This window comes from Lepisosteus oculatus, chromosome 8 (genome assembly GCF_040954835.1).
Source record: "Lepisosteus oculatus isolate fLepOcu1 chromosome 8, fLepOcu1.hap2, whole genome shotgun sequence".
NCBI classification, from domain to species: Eukaryota; Metazoa; Chordata; class Actinopteri; order Semionotiformes; family Lepisosteidae; genus Lepisosteus; species Lepisosteus oculatus.
Window position 1 is genome coordinate 4,905,742 of NC_090703.1, and position 10,307 is coordinate 4,916,048.

The 10,307-nt window shown below is 43.1% G+C and overlaps 1 long non-coding RNA gene across 1 annotated transcript; it reads left to right on the forward strand.

The window, feature by feature from the left end:
- Positions 1–351: 351 nt before the first annotated feature.
- On the forward strand, positions 352–4,667 carry LOC138241007 (uncharacterized). The gene is made up of 2 exons (XR_011190189.1): positions 352–485; positions 2,880–4,667. It is a non-coding gene; the product is annotated as an uncharacterized lncRNA (long non-coding RNA).
- Positions 4,668–10,307: the final 5,640 nt, after the last annotated feature.

Genomic DNA, 10,307 nt, shown 5'->3' on the forward strand with positions numbered 1-10,307 from the left:
AGCAGAGCTCTGCTCGCCCTTGGATCCACCCGTTAGGGAGCGGAGAGAGTCGGACCGCCTCGCCTTCACCTGCAGCGGGGGCGGCGGCCGGCCGGCTCACGCGCTCACGGGAAGGGGCGGGGACTGGGGGGGATGTGCGTCAGGGGGCGGGGAAGACCTGCCCGAATCAGGAAGTGGAGGGAGAGAGGCTCCGGGCGGGGGAGCCTGACATATACACAAACACACGCAGCGATCGCGGGATCATGGCGCTGGGAGACGCTTGGAAGCGCATGTCCTGGCTGTACTACCAGTACCTGCTCGTCACCGCCCTGTACATGCTGGAGCCCTGGGAGAGGACGGTTTTCAGTATCCTTTAAGGAAGGACGTGGCGTTGTACGGTGTTAAGTTGTGAAAGCGGGCGATGCGAGGTGCCGGTGTCCGTCCGTCCTCTTCCCTTCGGAAAGTCGGGAGGCCGAGACTGAGCTCGCAGTTTGTACCGTTATCCGGTGAGGGGAGAGGGGCGCGCAGCTCTGGGTGTGGTCGGGTCGTATTCCGTTTGTGTTGACCGTTATGTTTTTCCCACTTAAATTTGACATTTGTCAAGAGTGTTTTCACGGGTACTCGTTTAAAGCATGCGCCGCAACGCGAGCTGGCGGGGAGAGTTTTTTTTTTAAAGAGGAAAGCGCAACAGATGGTTGTCGAGGGGAGATCTCCCTTAGACCGCCCTGTTCTCCTTGGGCCGACATTGCTGTTATTAAATCGCTCACGTCACGGCGACACGGGCGAGAGCGAACTTGGACCTCCGCTTACTGGTTAACCTCACCTGGCGGAGGGCCGTGACCTGCAGCCCGAGGCACGGAGCTGCGCCTGCCTGCTGCTTTAAACGGGGAAGGGACTAAAAGCGGCAGGACTCGGGTACAGAGAGGTGAAATGGTGCAAATCTAGAATTAGTCACACATCCTAATTCCGGGGTGTACATTTTAAGTGTATCGCGTCCGTGAGCCTCATTGGGTGGATGGTATCACGTTACATACCAAGCGCATTTTAGGGCCATTATCAGACTGTAGTTCATTTTTTTTGTGTACCCACTGTGTTGGCGCTGTTTTCTGTCCAATGATGTAAATAACCTGGGCATTGTAGAAACTCACCTTCCTTAATTCTACTACGCACTAGTTAAAACACTTCTTCTGAAATGCTTTTGCGCGTCCTCATGAGATCAGTTCCAGAAAAAAAGGAAAACGTTGACATTGACAGATAAAGATACACTTCCAAATTACCAATATTCATTAAGAAAGTGACGAAAGTAACAGATTTCTGTTGTACAATTTGCTCTGCTAACTGTATTTTAATAGTTTAAAGGAAATACATCTGTAATAGTATCTGTGTTCTCCAGTAAATACCACATTACAGAACTAATCGAGTTTTCTGTGAAAGCCAAGTTAGAAGAAGAATCTGTGTATTAATGTTGGGCTGTGGCAAAGAAAGAATGACTTTATCAATGGTATCTACTCCATTAAAATTCAGTGTGCATAACCTGGAACTCCTTCACTGTAAAGTGGAGATACAGTATTTTGACCTTGTATATCTGTAATTCATACATCTGGTTTTTCCTTCATGTGAATGTAAATATTCATTTCATTTCTGATTTGTGAGAGTTCCTTGGCGCTCCTTGTTGTTCCGAGCACACCGGACAGTCAGTCATCCATCAGGTTTGCTTCCGTGTGAAGTGCTGATCCTGGCTGTGCCAGGTGATCCCACACTGGAAAACCTCATTGAGAATTTGCTGAATTAGGTTCTGGGAACCAGCGTTCGAAAGCACTGCAGTAGAAGTGCAGTCAGGCAGTGAGAACCCCTGTGTATGTCCTTGCAGCAACCGAGTCGAGAACCGCTGACGTCATTTGCAAACTTTATACTCGTGCTGTGCCTTCTGTGGTGGGATTAGTGGGGGTTTGTTCTGTCTGCTGCTCCAACAGAACCCTTATTTTTCCGCTGTGATTAGTTTTACTCCTGGCAGGCTAAGTCTTCAGTCTGAAGATTAGTCTTCCAGTTCATTGCACTGATGGGGATGCTTGCAGGCTGCTCCTGCTGCTGATGTGCGGTTTTTGTCACTGTTTTTATTGTGGTTGTACCAAGGTTTAGTAACTAACCGACTAGTTAGATTGTCACCTGCAGTTTGTTCGTTTTGTGCTGGAAGGTATGAGGTGGACTTGTGACGTGGGTGACAGGCGAAGAGGCCTTATTCTCCGCAATTTGCTTCCAGTTTCTGTGTCAGTGCGCTTAAAGGAAGGTCATTTATTTTGCTTGATTTTCAGATGCAAATATTGTTCAAGCACTTTTCAATATGCATTATCACAAGAAATTCTAAATGTGCTTTGAACACAAAGTCAAATTCACAGAAATGGCTTTTTTAAGACAATAGAGGTCTTAAGCACAGGTTTGGTTTAAAAATGGGTGTTATGCCAGATATAGGTTTATTGCTTAAGTAGTGTGATGTTTTTCTGGTACCGTAGGTGTTGGTATCTGTTCTGTTATGTAAGTCACCCTTAAGACATTTTGTCACGCACATCTGCTACAGTACATCCAAATTTGGCTATTTTTTTGTCTTGGAATGTTTTGCACATTTGAACAAGTCTCCCTAAGAAATAGTTATGTGTTTAACACAAGGCTCTTTTGATATCTTTATGGAGTTACTTGTTGCATTTGAAATTTAAATGCATGTCATTGCTTTTTGAAGAATCAAGGTGGCTTGGTGTGTTCCTGTGGATAACATATTGCACTCCATCGTACATTTAAACCCTTCAGCATGACTGGTCTCGTGGGTTTTAAGGCGGACAAAGGTTAGGACATTTGTGATTGTTACATCTGACTGCATCTTCTTTTCCTTCCCCTTCTGTCGAAAGCAAGATGCTGGGAGTTGTGGTAAAGCGGTGGCTGTCGCGCCTGTCGTTTCCAGCTCTGCCTGCCACGTCTCCAGGCACTCCAGGCCCAGGTGATCTGCGTGGTGCGTCATGTTTCAGCATGTTTCCCTTGGCAGGGAGGGGAGGGAGGAGAAGGCTTAACTCCTTAAAGGCCTCTGATACTGCAGTCCCAAAGAAAAGATAAGAGAACAAGTGTGATCTGTCTTACTGCAAGTTGCGACCCCACACTGGACTGTGTGGCTCTTGAGCATCTATTTCATTGAAATTAACTTAATTGACGTAGATAGTTCTCCTTGAAGCAGGGGATGGGAGTTGACTTTTATAAAATGCCCTTTGTTAAAACTTTCTGTTGTGTGCTCAGACACAAATATCTTAATCTGTAAGGCACTTTCTTTTCATTCAGACTTCACTGTTGAACTATTCTGTGAAATCTGATTTCTATACACGACCTGCCTTTTGAAAGGATTGTTTTCCATTGTGTTAAGACCAGTTTAATCCATTGGGTGACGTATTTTACAATGTTTGCAGAAGGCTTTGTGCAGACTCTTTAGAATTGGAAATTTAGCCTGTTTTGCGCATGAGAGGCTGACCTAGATTTTGCTGATTTAATGCAACCATCTTCAAAACTAGACAACATGTGAGTTGTCTAAGCCTCTGAGATCAACAGATGGGCGTTCAAATGTTTAGGAAGGCAACCCAGGTCATGTAAATACAAGTACTATACAGTACATCACCTACAACACAGAGTACTGCCGATGGGGCTAGGTGGAAGATATAGGAGCCCCGATCAATAAAGACTGAGCCACAGGAAAACCAAGATGCAGGGACATAGTGGTATTGCTGCCTTATAGCTCTTGGGTTGCAGGTTTGATTATGGCTGGGTTGTGCCTTATATGTGGAATTTGCATGCTAACCCCATGATCTTGTGGTTTTTCTCCTATCAATAAGTAGTCGTCTATTAATAAGTGTTGTTGTGTGGGCTCATCCTACAACATTTGTTTACAGTCCCGGGGGGTGGTGGGGGGGGATAGGCTCCTGACGGCCACACACACCCTGCCACAGAACGGACAGATGAATGCATTAAAGGACATGAAGGCACCGCCCTCGTTTCCTGGTGGCTGCCTCTGCAAAAAACTTATTTTGGACATGGAAGATCTCAGAGAGAGTTCCAACACTACATGTGTTCAACCTAGAAGTTGAATGTTGTAAAACAACACTCAGATGGACATTGCACGACACAAGAAATGGAGGGTAAACTGGGCATGGTACCCAAATCTAAAAAGAGTTAAAGGGGGTTTTGTCCAAAAGCCTGCTCAAGACTTCCAGCCATGGTGAGAAGCCTACGGAGCATGAGGCTACAAGGCAAACCAACAACATGTTATAAAAGTGGTTTCCTGCGGTGTATTGCTGTGGCGATTACATTAATGAAAAGATTATGCTGAGTTTCTTAGACCTGGCAAGTATACTGTAAAATCCTAAAGTAAGAAATTTTGAAAACCTTCGGCATGGCTTTTGCACCAGGCACAATATTGTGCTAATATCGTGACTACCTTTGGTTTAAAAGGGTGGAGAAGTCGAGGCCAAAATGGAAAGGTGGAAACTGGGTTGGGGTTCACGTAAGGAACTGCACCTGTCTCGCGTTTTCAATTTCCCTTGATTCCTTAACGGGGGTGTTCAGACTCTCTCCTGATCTCTGTGGCTGGAATGGCTGTCTACACTGGCTATGTCTTCATGCCTCAGCACATCATGGCTATTCTGCACTACTTCGAAGTAATACAGTGATGGAGGAGCCTTCAGCCGAGTCTGTGGATAGGAAGGTGGAAGAGGAGGCCTGCGTTCTTGCTGGACAGCTTATCCTGTGACTGTTCATCCCAATGTTATTGACTAAACAGTTGTGCTGTTGGCAGAGAATGTGGAATTCCAGCAGAAAGGAAGAGAGGAGCTGAAGCGTCTATTTATTGAAGAATCATTCCATTTATTTCATGCAAGTTGTCATTATGTAGCAACTTGATGGCTGTTTTTTTGTCCTTGTGACCTGTACGCACTGATGTCAGTGTTCATAATTTTTTTTTTAACAAGGGATCATGGTGACAGTTGTGGTTTTTCCGACTGTTAAAGTTTTTCTTGTTAAAAGTTTTGTAGTAATTATACCTAACTTGTAAGAGAATGAGAAAGTTTTAATTGCTTTAAACTTGCTTTTGTAACAGTTGTTGATCAGATTTGTTGTTTTTGGGGACCGCCGTAGAGCATTTTGTACTTTGAAAACCAAGATCTTCAATATAGACTTAAAGAACATTTTTGTTCTTGATGTAATCTGTATTTGTAAGATGCATAAATATTGTATCTCAGGTGTTATTTTTGTGGAACTAACCTTTCTGACAATACAATGTTAAATCTGTTTTCTATGTTTCCTCTTTTGGGTGTGGAGGTTCAGCAGTCTTTGCACAGTGCTTCGATCTTATAACAGACTAATGAGTGCATTGCCAGTAACAGAGGTTAATTTCATACTGAAAAGAAAAACAGCTGCACTTCACCTGCGGAGCTGAAACCACCTCTTTTTTTTGTGAAAAGTTACAAGTGAGAGACCATCCACCTTGTTGGGATGCTACTAGCTGATGGATCCAATGATATTATTCAGTTGTTTCTTGGCTGGGCAGCTTGTTCCAGCCCCTGCAACTCCTTTGTTGTAATAAAGCGCCTCCTGTTTTCAGTTGCTTCTTGTTTCCAACTGTGTCCTCAGGTTTGTGGGTTGCTGTTGATTCTGAAGGAGTCCAGTGGTTTGGTTTTATCATTGCCTTTGAGAATTTAGAGTGCTCTCAAATGGTTCCCTTGTAGATTTCTCTTTCACACTAAAAAGATGATGTTCTTTTAGCCTGTCCGTGTACGATTGAAGTTCCCAATGATTGTTAGCGGACCTCTATTTTCACACTGATGGTTCGTGTACTAAGGCACTCATTCACAAGTTCATTTTAAGGTTTCCATCAACTTCTTACTTCGGTCTCAACAGCTACCGATAATGATGAGTTCATCATGAACAGACCCATGTGGAACTCCCAGAATTAGCTTTTATTAGCCTGGTTACATTTCAGGCAGCACGCCTGGAGCAGGGCACATCAGAAACTCAGAAACTGGTACAGGGTTGACACCAATTACAAATCCCATTTGAGCTTTTGAGAGCTGAAAATGATTAAAAAAAGTTATTCCCTAGCTTGAATTGGCCTGCGTTCAAGAACTTGACTGGAGCAGAAGACAATAATGCTTCAGCACCAGGGTAGGCGGTTTCTTTTTCCTGTAAGCCCAGGAAGGTATCGGGTTACATCTGTCTGAACTGATTCTGAAAGAGCAAGTTGTTTTGTAATTTGATAATTGAAACTGGATACAAATTTCTAAAACTGGTCTTAATAAATATACTGCATTGTACAATTTTGAGAAACTTTCTTAACCTAAGTTCTGGACTGTCCAAAATTGGGCTGTCTTCCCTTGTGTCCCAATCCTATAGGTGCCACAAACTGACTCTGGAGAGATTCCACCCATTGTGCCTCAGAAGAAGAGACCCTACTAAGCTGCTGGATGAACTGCATGTGTGATACAATATATAGGAGTGGGACAGCACTCTGTGTTCATCTTAAAGGTGGTCCCTGTTGTCATTGTCAAGACCTTCAGCTCCATGCAACATCCGTAAAACCTGCTGAGTTTTTTCAGCTAATAGGATTGCAAAAAAGCCAGTCAGTGACATACTTTTCCTATACAGCGGCTCTGTATTGTGCTGAGGAAAATACTGGCTGGCTGCCCATGGACTTGTTTTTCGAGCAATCCTTGCTAAACCGTTTCCAGCTCTCATCCTCAAAATTACACATGATTTCCTTGTGTTATTCCGCTATTGACCTATTTTAAGGATTAACCCTATTCCATCTTCTGCTGGTCTCATTGTGTCCTGAGCTGGCCTTGCTCAGGTCTGCTTTAGCTTGTGGGCAACAGACTTTACACTGACTTCATCTGCTGGGATAAAAATCAGAAACCAAACTTATTTGAGGTCATTTCACTTTATGTATGAGTAATCATGGTTTTCCTAGTGTATTAGAAATTTCTAGCTATACATGCTCTTTCCAAGAAAGTAATTTGGTTACAGAAAAACATTTATTTTGAAAATGGGGAACATAGTCATGCTGAAAAAAACAGAACAAAAATACACAACCAATGCAAAGACGTTCACTGCAATTCTCTAAATGAGGGGTCACCGGTCTAGTAAGACACATGTGGATGTTAATTGTTTGTGAACACTGGGAATACTTAAAAATTATGAAATCGATCTATTAAGCAAGTCATGTGCTCTGTTAAGGAAAATGGTCCTGAAAGGCTCCTTATGTCTGTTCCAAATGGTTTCTAAAAAATCTGCAGTTTATCACAAGTATCACCATGTCTTTAGAAATCGATGATTTCATGGTTACCTGTGAAAAGTAATGGGCTGGTGCTCTCTGGGTAAATGGAGACTCCTGCTGTAAATGATCCAGCAGGTATGAAGCAAGATTTGTAACTAGGTTCTGTTGCCACCATGTGGACACAGTTGGTAAATGTCATTGACTGGATCGCTCAGTGTCATAAAATTCCTCAAAACTAGTATTACTGCGGTATGCCATCTTCCAGCAAAAAAAAGCCCCAGATCCTTTCAAGAACCGCACTGTCATTGAGCCCGGTCATTGTGAGTAGTGCAGCTGAAAATGGATAAAGTAAAACACTTCGAGGTTCTGAATGAAGTTCAGTGTGATCAGCATGGTAACCAGGGATATTGTGCTTTAGTAGGATTAAGTGTCCTGTAGCCTTAGTCATTAAAGATCCTATGCCACTGTTTGCAGGAGATCAGGGATTTCAACTCTGTTTTCTGATTAAATTAAACTGTGGTTTGACCCCTCTTAAATTTCACTTTAATTCAGCTGGGGAAGCAATATTAAGGTTCTATATAATAAGCAATATAGCCCACTTCTCTGCCAGACCTGCTGCTGGCTAACCGTCAGCCAGCAGGGAGCTGCACTGCGGTGCTGGATGAAGTGGGTCTCCTTCTTCACGTGAAGCACTTATTAAGAAATGGGGTGACGTCCGATGCCGATCGTTTTTTCATCAACCCTTTTTCCCACCGGTTTGTGGAGCGAGGCAAACACCAGTTCAGGGGTGAATGAGAGAGTAGGAAAGGGCTGAAATAAACTCGTAAATGCAGGAGTGTTGTCTCATGTTAGTAACTCCTATTATAGTGCAGGAAATGGAAAAGAGCAGGAGAATCCAACGTTTTCACCTGCCCGAGCTCGAAGCATAGCTACTGTAAGTCGTCCGGTGTATTACTGCCGCTATTGGGGTGCAGTGGCTCTGAGCAGAGTATATGCTGGACAGGCTTGTCCTTTTACCACTTTCCTCAACTCAAGAGTAGGCACGTGGTCAGTAAGCGCCCCTCAGCTGCACACGGCCTGCAGTTGATCAATCTGAAGTCTCTCCAGGGCCCTCTGACCGCCCCACGCTCTCTATTGTGCAGACCTCGCCGCTGACACAGAATGGCAAGACCCCCCCAAGGCACCCAAGTGTCGTAAAGCGGTAACCCCAAACCCAACCGGACGCGGTGCGCGCCGTGACACGTCCTTCCTTACACTGCGTCTGGCCCGGCCCCTGTTGTGCTTTAATTTCTCAATAGAACATTACGGAACATTTTTCCCCCATAAGGAGGAGTTTTATTTTTGCAGTGAATTTGACTTTGTTTGCCACTTAACTTTTAAAAATTAAATTCTATTGCAGTTAAGTGGTTTATTTATAAGAATAAAGTGTTCGCTCCGTGCCTAATTAGCGCTCATTAAGCGTTTTGGTGAAATGTGCATCAATATCAAAGTGTCTTTGATTTTTATTTTCACTGGACTTCAAATGTTCTCCATTTATTTTTCCAGTTTAGTGGAAATACCTCAGAAACCCTCCCTTTCTTCTCTCTCTCTCCTCCTTCCTCTGCTGAACAACTTGCAGTCCACAATCCTCTTTCCTAAAGCTGGAACACAAAGTACAGCAACCCCATTAAGAAGGAGAAGGATGGGCTCATGGAAAAATGGAAAGATGATGGAAGTGATACACGATACTGTATTTAGTTTCTGTATCACTGTACATGGTGTGTAAGCTATTAGATTTCACATAAGTCTCTACAGCTGTTATTCAGCTCTTAGATTTCTCCGCAGCTGTTATTTTTTTGCGTGTCGCTCCATAATCCCTAATTTGGCAACAGCATGCTTCCCTCACAGGGAGACTAGCCCTGAAGAATCAAGAGTGAAACTCATTCCTGACTGCTCTACGTGCAGTTAGGCACTTTCTCCCTGTCACCTGTCAGAAAGCAAAAAAAATCACACGCTGAAGTTTTTTTTTTCTTCCTCTTTTGAAACCTCTCTGGAAACTAAACAAAATACCATCTGGTTAGGGCTGCATTTCAATTGCTGCCACCATGTTTCAACATGTTACCAGGCAAAACTACAGAGCTGGCACCTGAACTCTGTGCCATTAAGCTGTTAATCGACTTGAACTTGAACTCCAGGTCTTGAAGGAACTGGATGAGCACACTCTACTACAAATCAGCTACTGCACATTAAAAAGAAGGTATACTGTAAGTGAATCACAGAAGAAAACATGCAAACGAGAGAAGGCCATTCAGAGTATCTAATCCTATAAGTACAGTAATTAACTGATCTGAGGATCTCATCCAGCTGTTTCTTGAACAACGTAGCTGGGTAGCTTGTTCCAAACTCCCACAACCCTCTGGAGTAAAGACGTGCTTCCTGATCTCAGTTTTAAATGCACTTCTACATTGTTTCCTAAACCACAATCTCGTTCTTTTTTTAAATTAACATTTTCTGTGACCTGATTGACTTTTTTCAATACATTTGAGGGTGAGACAACACTCCCAGTCACAGTTATCTCCATCTTTGACAAGTTTGCGAACAATATTGAATTTTAGGCCAATATATGTTGATTAGAAAGAGCAGTGATCCTAACAATCTACTGAGTGAGTCCATACTTTCTGAGTCTAAGAATTATTTTTTCAAGTGATACCCTTGTAAACATTCGGAGGGCTTTTTTATTATATGGGTCCTGTTTATTTTGCTCATTGAAGGACCTACATTCATTAGAATCTAGAAGGTTGTTTAGGCAAGAGCTGCTTTTCCTTTTCCCTTTCTGATGAGCTATCAGTATCGATTTAATAGTATTGAAGTACAAGCCTGACTGCCCAATAATTAACTGAATGAATATTAGCTATCTTCTTATTCTGTTCAAGGAAGCCGTGCAATATTTGTAATTAGGGTATCTTTGCTTATCATTTTTGCAGATCTTTGCATAGATGAGCATTTTTTAATTTTGGAATTTGTAATTATTATATACACACCCGATTTGAAT